Raw genomic sequence first — 12690 nt, forward strand, 5'->3', positions numbered from 1 at the left:
GCTAAGGGTGGGGGGTTTCCATTTTCAGAGCGAAATCCCTTGAGCAATGACTCTTCATGTGACCTCTAAGTTCCAATCCTCCACAAAAGGCCTAACTCACAACCTCCTCCAAGATGCCAAGTACCATTAAAGCCCAATGACTCTAGAGTCCAAAAACATCAAAGAGACTTGGCCATGAAAAAGCATGACCAAGAGCCAACAAACCAACTAGTTCTATATCTCGAATGGCACATGGCATGGCCCACATTCTCGGCTTTTAGTTTTTCAAATCTTAAATTCTGCCCCAGTCCTTCTCTCTTGGCTATTGGACCATAAGGTCCTTAATCACTCTCTCTTGATTCGTGGACCTCTAGATCCCTCCCTTAGATTCAACCAAATACTATTCACAAGATATCTAGATCATATTATACACACTTGGTTCCCCCAAAACCATTTTGGATCCTTAACCTTTGAATCCCTCAAAACCAACTGGAATCTTAACATTTCGATGCTTCAAAATATATCGATCTCATAGGAACTTAATGTGTTCCTACTCAGATTTATATTAGATTCCCAATGGTAATAGCCTTCAAAATCATATAACTTGTGATCCCTAACTTGGATGAAGACCAGGTATAACGGAAAAACATTCAATTCCGTAAGTTCCACTAGCGTGTCACATCAAAGCTTTCCAAGAAGGCTAAACATAACATAACAAAATGTCTAGCCTTCTAGATATTGTTCTAGGCTTCAAATTGGTCAGCCACATCTTTACATTGCTACTCCATGGATGCTACTACTAGCTATGGACAAAACAATCATCATTATTGTTGCATGCATATCTTTTGGTGTTGTTAGGTAGAAAAGTATTGACGTATATTTACTATTCCCAAACACCCAATTATGAAAAATTTCTCATCAAAATGGAGCCCATGTCAATAAAATGGAGCCGTTGTCAATAAATTTTTTTTCCAAGCAATTATATAGGTCTTGATCGTTGCACTAGAACCATTCCCATTAAAGCTACACCACCTAAAATGGAGAGGCATCTTGGTTGAATAGAATACCGAGGACCATCTACCTTACATGGAGTTTGGCCTCCATAATATGATGGTAGGTGGCCATATCCTTAAGGAATGCTATAAGTGAGGTCTCAATAGATGAGTTGCTCGTGCTCTCCCTTATTTGTGGTTTTTAGTGAGGTAGTCTGAAAGCAACTCAACTTCTATTGTCAATAATGACTTTTGATGCATAACATTTACTCAATCTTAATGAGGCTCTTTCCGTAGGTTATCAATGCCATCTTTGACCTATGCCCTTATGTCTCTCTTCTTAAAAACATCATATACACATTGTCACAAAGATGTGCATTACATTCCTATACTCATAGTTAGTGCTAAATTATGGTATTGCATACTAGTGCTCTGGGTCATCCCATGGCCCTTTGTTATGGTTTGGGTGTGGGGAAATTTTGACTTCTAGGTGACTAGCTTGGTGTTTTCTCTTCATCCAGCCATGCAAATTGATGTGCAGTGACTAGATAGCATAGAGGCAAGGGGGAACACACATCTCAAAAAGCAAATGAAGAGGAGATAGATAGATAGATAGATAGATAGATAGATAGATAGAGAGAGAGAGAGAGATAGAGAGAGAGAGAGAGAGAGAGAGAGAGAGAGAGAGAGAGAGAGAGAGAGAGAGAGAGAGAGAGAGAGAGAGAGAGAGAGAGAGAGTATGCACACGAATTGGAAATAGTCTTCTTCTAGTACTTAGCCAATAATCAGGTGATACACCTAGCTCAAAGGCCACACTTTACACACATGCATTGCTTTGGTAGGAAGAACAACCTTAACTTCTAGCACTCTAGGACTTTATATACATGTCTTTTTTTGACATTCATGGTGGTTACTACACACTACATTTACAATTGTTTGCACCTACCAATCAGAGGGCTATGTGCCATTATATAGGATCCAATCAACACATTTAAGCTTCACAAAAGCTTTGTTTGCTATCATTTGACATCTATCAAAGGCTTCTAATAGTCAGGGCCTTTGCTGCCTTGCCTTGTCAAATAGCACTGCCGTGTGACTATTTTAGTGCTAATCATCATGGTCTAAACTCATGAAGGACTTCATAGGAAAAGCTGAGAGTAAAGGGGACGGGTCCTACCCTCGCCTCACCTAGTAGATCAGCTATGCTATGATTCTTCTCTTTGCATTGTGGGTTTGGATTTGGTGGAAGGTCTAGTAGTGGCATGGAAGATGTCTGCAAGGAAGATGACCCAGAAAGGTAGGAGTGGCCTTTGAGACAACACCAACTTAGCACAAGGAATCTAGTGGAGTCAGGCTGCTCGACAGGGGGTGGGTGAATCCTTTGAGAGGAACGATCTACCTAGAGCCTAGATTTTGTACAAAAAGCAATATGAACCTAGGTTGACATATGGAATCTGCAAAATGTAGACCGGATCCCCTCTCAAACAACTACAAAATCAGTTATCTTGAAGTAGACCTACTTTGGGCTATTATGTAAGGGGTCTCCAAATCCTGACCATCCAATTGTGTCACCTCTTTCAATTGCAGATATCAACCAATGGAATTTGGGCAAGATTTGCCTTCATAAGATCACTGTGAGGCTAATCTACCATCTCATCAACCATTCTTAATTGCTAGTCCCAAACTTGAACTGAAAATGGACCCTCAGAAGAGGCTCGTCTTGATGGAAACAAAGAGTATGTGAAATCTAAAGGAGTGCCTTACCGAAAAGGCTAGCTATTTAATGTGGAAAAGCATCCATCAATGGCTCATAGTTAGAGGCAAGCTAGCTTAACACCTCTAGGCCAGCTTGATCCACCCCTTCTGTGGAAAGTTAATAGAACTTGTAAGGCACTTGATGCTCACTTGATGTCGAATTGTTTAGCCACAAGAGAAATTTAGAGGCGGGTGGAAGCATCCATTTTTATCTTTGTACACAATGGAGGAAGACCTCATGAGAGGTCCTTGAGGCTCCCATTGATTATGAATCGATTATATCTTGGTACACAATGGAGGATAGACCTCATGGGAGGTGCTTTGAGGCTCCCATTGACCCTTATGGTGTGTTGGCCATATCTTAGGGTAGCAGTAATGCTAGCAGTTTGGGAATTTTGTAACCAAGTGGTGTTTTGACCGAATATGCTCATGGCTTTGAGAGAATCATTTATATTGATGCCAGTCAAGGGGAACCTTTGAGAACTAAGTTGGGTCATAAGCAACAAAGACTCACTAGTTACCCATTGCCTACTGGAAGTGTGCATTTGCTTATCTATTTTAGTGTAATTGTGCTCCAGTGCGGTGTTAGCTTCGGGTGGTGTGGCTATGCAATTGGCCAAATTTTGTACTTAGGTCATTTCTTTTTGGGGCTGACCCCCCTTAATATATTTGGCATGATTACTCTAAAAGATATAAATAAGGTACCACATTAGACTTTGAATCCCTTGTTTACCATGAAAGAGGTCTACCTAATAACCATGATAGGGGGCCTGAGGCAAGCCTCGTATGCCTTGGTTGGTCAAGGAATTGATGTTTTCTCCCCTTCTATAGTGGGGGCAATCCACGCTTGAGGTGGCATTGATTACATAAAGTGGTAGGAAAATGAGATGTTTGGTTAACAGTGACTCATAAAACAAAACAAAAAAGTAACCATAAAACCCTATATTGATCATGAGTACTTGGTCTCCATCTAACATGTAGCATCTTGGGGAAATTAAGAAAGAAGGGAACTCATTTTGGGGCCTTTTGGCCAAAATGGAAAATCCATCTCCACCAATCATAAGAGGGCCAACATAACATTGGGCAAACTAAGAAAAAATAGTATAATTCCATATAATAAGAGAAATAGACAATACTTTACATGTATACAATTGTAAATAATAAATGAAATGATCTTTTTAGATCAAGGCAAGATTCTAAACCTGACAATGTCATGTTTGAAAAAAATCAAGGACCCAAATGTGTTTTCTCTCCTATTGCTTGTGTTTCAGTCATTGGCATGTTCAGTTCTCTTTCATAAATCAAAGACTTAAATGTGCTCTCTCTTCTAAACTAGTTTTCCTTGTTGCATTCTACCTATTGGCACGTTCAGTTCTCTTTCATGAGTCAAGGATTCTCCCTTTTTTGCTTCTAAACTAGTTCTCCCACTTGAATTTTACCCGTTTCAGTAGGTTCAATTCCCTTTGATGATGAATCATCTTTGTTACTGGCAACCCATAATGCAAAACATTGCGTAACTCACATTAAAAAAGATCTTGACATAGGGGTGAGAGTTGTTTCTTGTCGATTTACAGCCTCCATATTATCTACAGAGGTTGCAAAGATATAAAATGCTGATGACATGTACATGAGCGCTTTGCTTTGTTGACCTATTCCTTTGAGTTTTTAAATGTACAAGTTTTAGAGTGAATTGTCTTCTATAAGTTTTTGCTAAAGGGTTCAAGCAAGAGAAGGGTGTGGACTTTGATGAGATATTCTCTCCGGTTGTATGGACTATGACCATGGATCGTGCAAAATGATGTGTTGCCAAGATATACACTTGAGCTCTTGGCAAGTTTTTGACCTATTTCTTTGAGTTTTCGGGTGTTCAACTTCTGGGCTCGATTATCTTTTATAAGTTTTCAATGGTGATAGAAACCTATTTGTTATGCTTGGAACAAGGTGGGCTTTGTTTTGTTAGCCCTCTCTACTCTGAAGACTAACTCGAAACGCACTACTGCGACAGATTTACATGCGTAATCGTGCTTCAGAACTGCGTATGAAAATTCATAGAGTAGAACAGTGATCGACAGAATCATTCATGATAAAACAATAAGGTAGATGCAATAGAATCTCTGTATTACATTTCTCCGAGCAGTACAACACCGTACTCTCTGATACATAACAATGTTCCTCTTCTGATCACACTGATCCTTGCTCCGATCCTCATCAATGAGCCCCCTGAATGATCGCTCTCTTCTCTTTTATCTAACCGGCACACATAACTCCTTCACGGTTGCCGTGCCTATTCAGTTCTCCGCCTGCCCCTAGAACTTCCGTCTTTTCATATCTCACTATAAACTAGATACAACGTATTAATGATAATAATCTAAGGACTAATGATCTAAGGACTCCCCCCCTAGTTCCTCTTTGCTGTTGCTGCTTTTGCCCTTAACACTTGGCACTCCCGGTGAATCGGATTCCGGATCCGCATCCGAACCCACCGGTTCTCCGCTACGGTTCATCCTCGACGTCGCCACCGTCATCGTCCGCCGCCGCCGCTGCTGCCGCTACCGCCGGAACTGCTGCTGCTGCCGCCGGAACTGCTGGAGCCGCCGGCGCCGGTACTTGTACTGCCGGAGCCGCTTGCGCCGGTCGAAGTAAAGGTAGCTGCTGCGGGTTGAGAGCATGGGCATCCACAAAAATTTGGAGCTGTCCATAGAAAGGTGGTGCCGCCGCCCCCGCCTGCTGAGCTACTGCCGCCATCCGATGAATATAGCGGCATGCTGTCCGCAGGTCGACCAACATAGCTGCTCTCTCAACATGACTCGTTCTCCGCAGCTGTTGTAGCTCCTCTTCATGCAGTCGGGTCTTCTCAGATAAAGCGAGTTCGAGATCGGTTACCCGCATAGTGCGATCTGCTTTCTTCGCCACACTATCCAGTCGTTTCATTACCCGCCCCAATTCCTTGGTTTGGGCACCTGTTGATTGTTCTGCCGTAGTAGCTCGGAGCTGCAGCAAATCGGCCATGAGGCTCTTCACCTCAACTTCATGTTGCTGGTGCTCTTCTTTCCGGGCGAGCTTGAGTGCCAACAGCTGAGATCTGGCATCGTCACACTGCTGTTGCACCACCGCGACGTGTTCTTTCAGCTGCAAAAAGTGCCTTGAGTCCAAGGATTCCCCGTCCGCTGGCTCCGGAAAAGCTGCCACAAAAGCGGCTGCTGCGTCTGCTTGGGGTCGTGGCGTCATTGCGATCTCGGGTCTTTTGCCTCTGGCCTTCGCTCGTTGGAGGGCTTCTTCCAGTTCGGCGATCCGTTTGACATAGCCTTCGGCAGAATCCACCGGTCCCGCCGCTGTCGGCTTCCCGAGAGTATTTGCCGATGTAGAACTTCCACCCTCCGGTTGTGCCGCAGTTTCCGTCACCGGTACTGGTGGTAAAAAGGCTGTTCCTGCGCCCCCTCCCGCCGGATCATCCTCATCCCTCCGGGCCAACCGTCGGTCGAGAGGCCTGCAAGCCCGCTCCAGCTCTACTCGCAATTGATGTTGATGATCAAGAAAAATACCCTGCATCTCTGCGACGAAGGCTTCCGATAAATCCAACAAAAGTGCCTCGTCCAGCATGCGTGTAGAGCTAGAGGGTTGCCGGTACGCCATCACTTCCGCTTCCAACAACTGCACCCTGGCGGTCGCAGCTGTAGCCTTCTCCGTCAATTGTTTCGTCAGCCGCAGGTGTTCTTGAGTTTGGGCGACAATCGCCGTCCTTGCTTCCTCCATATCCTGCTATCGCCGTGCATCCACCTGTTGGAGTCGTACCAACTGCTCCTGCAGCTGTTGATTGCGTTCGAGCAGCCTGGCATTTTCCTGGCGCAACCTCGCCTCATTCTCCTCCAGCTGCCCCTTCTGAAAACATTGGAGCAAGCGCTCCGCCAACCGTCGTGCCGTGACCAGATCATAGGTCTCCACCGGCGGAGAGAGCTGCAGCTCACCACTCCCCCTTGGGACGACACGGGTTTCCTCCTGACATGCCTGTCTCCCCGAACTGTCCTCCCGAGTGTGGACTGAGCTTTCCCCTTGCAAGGCCTCCGCTTCCGGGCGGGTTTTCTTCAACATTGCGCCTTCCGGCACGAGAGCCAACTTTCTTTTCAATAAACTGGCCATGCGGCTCGATGTTGCTGAGACCGCTGGCCTACTCCTCTGGCTGCCCTGTGGAACTTCTGCCGGAACCACCACCGCAGGTACGACCGCCGTAACCTCCACTGCAGGTACTACCGGAGTCACCTGGTTGCTTGGCATCAGCGTCAGAGCTCCCTCCGTTGTTGATCTCGCTGGTTCCACCTCCTTGGACTCCTTGTCCGAACCATCGTCTGTGGACTCCTCCACCTCCACATACGACCCTGGGACTACCGGTTCCGCATCTGGTCCGAACAAAAGAAATAAGACTTGCCCCATCCGAGATGTTGCCGTTGGCTTCAAGAGCTTCTTGGCCACCTCCAGAATTCTGTCCGCCAGCAGCTTCGCCCAGGGAACCGGTTTCCCTTGCTCCGCCCTCTGGAAATAGGTAAACTGGGTCTGTCCCAGTAGCTCTGCTTTCACCTTCTGCCAGAGTGCCTCTGCAATAAACTTGTAGCATGTCTTCTTCGAAGCATCCAGCTTCTTCATGTTGTACTCCCCCTTGCAACCTGCGCCGAGAGCTGCCTCCATGGCACTGCTGGTAAGCTTCGTGACTTTGCATGGACCATCCACCGGCAAGTGCAACCGGGCCGCTACCAGCTCCTTGCACAAGGTGAAAGTCTTTCCATACACCACGACCTTGCGCCCGCGTGCAAGCTGCGCCAAGATATCTTGCGCCAATGGATGAACTGGTGTCGTAGCCCATGGCAAACCCGCGAACTCCACCAGACGAGCTCGTGTCAGCCAAGACTGCACAGCCTCATCCCCAACAGGTAACGGATTGATCAGATGGAAGACCACCATAGCGGCGAGAAGCTGGGATGCGAGGGAGAAGAGTTCTGGAAAACAAAGAATTGGAAATAAGCCCCTTTTTGCTTCCAAATTGCCTTTTGGATGCCTTGGTGAACTCCTTGTTTGCATGCAACGATCAAGTGTCCCATCATCCTGATAAAAGCCCCACTTCGAAGATTCAGTAGATTGCATGGCGGCGTCCTCGCTCCGCAACCCGAAGCTTTGCTCCCACCGTTTCTCGGAATGAAGTGAGTGATACCACACGTGCGTACTAATAGCCCCCATCATCGGTTTCTCCACCGAAATGGCTACAAATGCATTGGAAATGATCATCACAGGTGGTTTCTCCGGAAATGGGTAAGGTGGCATGGGCCCTGTATATGGTCGGAGACGAAATCCATTTACCGGCTTCTGCAACAGCTCCCCCTGTAGTGTTCCTAATCGGAACGTGCCGTCACCATAACGCTCCACCACCCAATACGGACCTCCCCACCGTAACTTCAGCTTACCCGGATGCGGACCCATCCGAGTGTTAAACAATATCACGGCATCTCTCCGTTTGAAGGTCTTCTTCTTTGAATGATGGTCCACCCAGATCTTCCGTCTGTCCTGGACTACCTGTGCAAGATACGCACTGTTGAACCGCTCCTCACCCAGCCGATCCAGCTGTTCAATCCTCCGGTCGACGGACTCGTCCCAGCCCAATTTCTCTGCCGCTGCAATCCGCAGACTTGGTACTAGGAATTCCATGGGGACCACTGCTTCAACTCTGTAAACCAACTTGAATGGCGTGAACCCCGTCGCGACCTTATAGGAAGTCCGGAACGCCCATAATGCGGAGTAAAGTTTTTCATCCCAATCTGTCCAATTTTCATTGACCAGCTTTTTCAGAATGACTAGCAACACCTTATTCGAGGACTCTGCCTGTCCGTTTGCCTGAGGGTAATACACTGTGGACTTCTTATGAATGATTAGGTGCCGGGTAACCAGTTCCCATAACACCGCATTAAGGAAATGCCCACCTTGATCCGTGACGAGCTCAACCGGACATCCGTACCGTGTCATAATGGCTTCATAAAGGAATCTGGCCACAGCCTTTGCCGAATTATCCTTCAGTGCTCTGGCCTCCACCCATTTGGTACAGTAATCCGTCGCCACCAGGATATACCGGTTACCTGTCCTCCGCGCCGGCGGCGAAAACGGACCTACAAAGTCCAGCCCCCACTTCATGAACGGTTCGAGGGCCAATATGGGATTATGCGGCATCCGGTCCCGACCTGATGGCTGGCCCAACCTCTGGCACACATCGCATCTTTTGACGAACCTATGCGCATCCCCCATTAATGTTGGCCACCACAGACCTCCTTGGAGTACCTTCCGTCCGGTTACTTCTCCTGCGAAGTGTCCACCGCTGATTCCTTGGTGAGCCTCTTCCAGGATGACCTCCTGCTCATGTGGGTACACACACCGTCGCAACACACCATCCAGCCCCTGCTTATACAATTGGTCAGCAATGATCTGGAAGTCTCTGCTCTTGAGCGCGAGCCGTTTCCGCTGGTCTCGCGACATTCCGTCGCGCATCTGGCCCGTGTCGACAAAGTGAAACATGTCGTCGTACCACGTCTTTGGAGCTGCCGGTACCACCGCCTCCAGTTCGAACAGCTGGGCATCCGGAAAATCGTCTTCCACACCCATCGGGTCTTCGCCAGATTCCAACCGCGAAAGGTAATCCGCTACGGCATGTGTACTTCCTGGTCGATGGACCACCGTGAAGTCGAACTCCTGTAAAAGCAGCATCCACCGGGCCAACTTTCCAGTGAGCTCGGGCTTGTGTACCAAATACAACAAGGCGGAATGATCCACATGAAACGTGAACCGATTCCCCAACAGGTAGTGACGAAACTTTGTTACGGAATAAATCATCCCCAATGCTTCCCGCTCCGTCGTAGAGTAATTCCGTTCGGCTTTTGACAACCTGCGACTTGCATAATACACCGGGCGGAACCACTTGCTTGTCGCTTCCTGCATGAGGACACTACCAATAGCCACATCCGAGGCATCCACGAAGACATGAAACATCTTCGTCCAATCTGGCGGCTGAACCACCGGTGCTGTTGCCAACATCAGTTTGAGCCGTCGAAAAGCTAAGTCACAAGCAGGAGACCAGACTACCGGTACTTTGTTGAGTTGGTCATATAGTGGTGTCGCCACATCCGCCAGATACCGCAGCATTCGGCTGTGCCATTTAACCTGCCCTAGGAATCTCCCGAGCTGCTTACCGTTGCCAGGAACCTTTGCCTGCCGAATCGCTTCGACCTTCGCCGGATCTACCGCAATGCCTTCCGCCGAGACAATGCAACCCAGCAGCATACCGCTGCCCACGGCGAATGCACATTTCATAGGGTTCAGACACAACCGTGCCTCCCTACACCGGGTTAAGCATTTCTGCAGATGCTCAAGGTGCTGCTCGCGACTCCCAAAAACACTGAAATCGTCCAGAAATACCTGCATAAAGATTAGTAAATAATCATGAAATATTTCTTGGACCATGCGTTGAAATGTTGCCGGAGCATTCTTTAGCCCAAATGCCATCACCAGGAAAACAAATGCTCCCCACTCCGTGATGAAGGCTGTTTTCTCTCGATCTTCTGGTGCCATCTGCACCTGGTTATACCCACTGAAGCCATCCAGAAAAGAATACATCTCGTGACCTGCCACTTTAGCAGCCTGTCCAGCTCCTCCTTCACCCTCTGGGCATAGTTCGGGTTCATTCGATACCGTTGTTGCCGAACCGGTATCGCATCCTTCTGCAGATTGATCCTGTGCTGATAGAATTTGGGATCGATGCCGAGCAAATTTGTGTAGTCCCAGGCGAACACGTCTTTGAAGGATTTCAGCAATGTCTCCAATTTTCCCCGAAATCCTTTATCGAGCTTCGCACTGACACGGACGTTCTTTGGCTCCTCCTCCGTCCCGAGGTTAAGATCCAGCAGCTCGTCTTCTTTGACCCTCCGCGAGCGACGGAGTTCCTGCTCGAAAACTCTTTCCGCCTCCGCCACTCCCGCTTCGTCCGGCATGTCTCCTGTGCCTTCCGGTAGACTCCCTTCGACTGGTTCTTTAGTGGAACTGGATGACTCCTGCGTAGCCGAGGGAATCTGATGCTGATATTGCTTTAAAACGGCAACCACATCGACCTCGAACAAGCTTACCAGCTCCGTATTCCTACGGAAGTAGTCATCCTCCTCTTCGACCCCCATTCCGTCCATCATATGGATACCTTCCGCCATCGTCGGTCGGAATGGTGTCCTCAGCCCTTGTTTGGTATGTACCGAGAGCTTCAGCTTCTTTTTTCCTTTCCGAATGGTGATGCGGTCGGATTGCCAGTCTTGTTTGACACGGGCCTGCCGCAACCACGGTCTTCCGAGCAATAACGGGTATGACCCGCTAATATCCTCCATCCGGAGAATCACCGCAGCGATTTCGAACTTCACGCCGCAAACCTCCATTTTCAATCCACGGAGCAATCCTAACGGCTGCACTCTCCGTTGATCTGCCATCCGAACGGCGAAGGGTGCGGATTCCCATTTTGTGATACCCAATGGCACCAGCATTTGTTCGGACAGGATGTTGACCCCAGACCCTCCGTCCAGCAACACCCCTCCCACACGGCTGTTCTCCAGTGTTACGGAAATTACCGGGACCGCTTCGTCAAAAACAGGAGGCTGTTCTTCCGCTTCAGGCTTTGCAGATTCGTCTGACGACACTTCCATTGTTACCGCTTCCATCTCCGACTCCATCGCCCTGACTGGTTCCGTCAATTGTTTGATGAGAGAACTCCGGAAATTGGGTACCAATGCTAACAATTGCTCCATTGTCATGTGTATTTGCTGTTTCCGCAAATCCTGCCATAAATCATATGGTTCAACACCCTCCTCGCCGGTCATCAGGCTGTCCTTCTGACTGGTAGGTAGACAAGTCGCTTCTGGCTGCTCTCCTTGCAGGCGCCTTGCCACCTTCGCACCATTCTCCGTCACCGAGACTGCCTTTTCCGCGCTTGGCCTAGGTAACACCGTTGGGGTTTTCTGGACCCAGTCACCGACCGTCGACCGCACCTTTTGTTGTGCCTGCCAATCCAACGCCGGAGGTCTCCCCTTCTCTTGCGGGGCCTTGTAGTCCCGCACCTTTTCCTGGGATCGTGTGACCACGAGCACATCTCCGCTCGCACTTCCTCCCACTTTGCCTTCAACAGGGACACCCGCCGGTACTTCCGGTACTTCTTCGGACTGCGGACTAGGCTCCTTGCTATCCTGTTGCGGACTGTCATCATCGCATTCGATAATCAGAACCGCATTCACTGCTGGTGCGGACTTGCCTTCTCCGGATCCCCGGGTTGCTTCCCTTTCCGCCTTGTGGCGCTTGAATAATTCGCAATCTACCTTTCGATGTCCGGGTTGATTGCAATAAAAACATAGGAACGTCCGTTCCCCTGCTGGTTCATCTGCACCTGTTCCAGCCGTTCTCGGCCGCCAAGGTCTTTTCGCCGGTGCGGCTGGTACCGCGGCTGGTGCTGCGGCTGGTGCCGCAACTACCGCCGCCACCGCTGGTGTCGGGGCTATTCGTGCGTTATAGCGGCAGATCTCCGTGGTATGCGTCGCCGTTTGGCAAATCGCACACCACCGCTCATTCAAACCGCATTCCTCTGCTAAGTGTCCTGCATTCCGGCACTGATTACACCAAGTATCCTTGCGAACTTTTGAAGAGGACCCTATTCCACTATCCCGGCTTTTGGCTCCGGCAGCAGATCCTTCCGGAAATGACTTCCCTGCCGCTTTTCCAGCCTTCCGCCTCATGGAACGTTTGTCCTCCTCCTCATCCGACTGATCCGACTCCTCCTCAGTATCGGTATCGGAGTCTCCCTCAGCCTCCTCATACTTCACTTTTCCTTTCCTTCCCTTGGAAGTAAACAGGACTTGTTCCGCCCTCACCGCTGCTTGGACGACTTCTTCCAATGAAAGAGCTTCCA

The sequence above is a fragment of the Dipteris shenzhenensis genome, chromosome 24 (assembly GCF_047967505.1).
Source record: "Dipteris shenzhenensis isolate YYH24624 ecotype China chromosome 24, Dip_SZ_1.0, whole genome shotgun sequence".
NCBI classification, from domain to species: Eukaryota; Viridiplantae; Streptophyta; class Polypodiopsida; order Gleicheniales; family Dipteridaceae; genus Dipteris; species Dipteris shenzhenensis.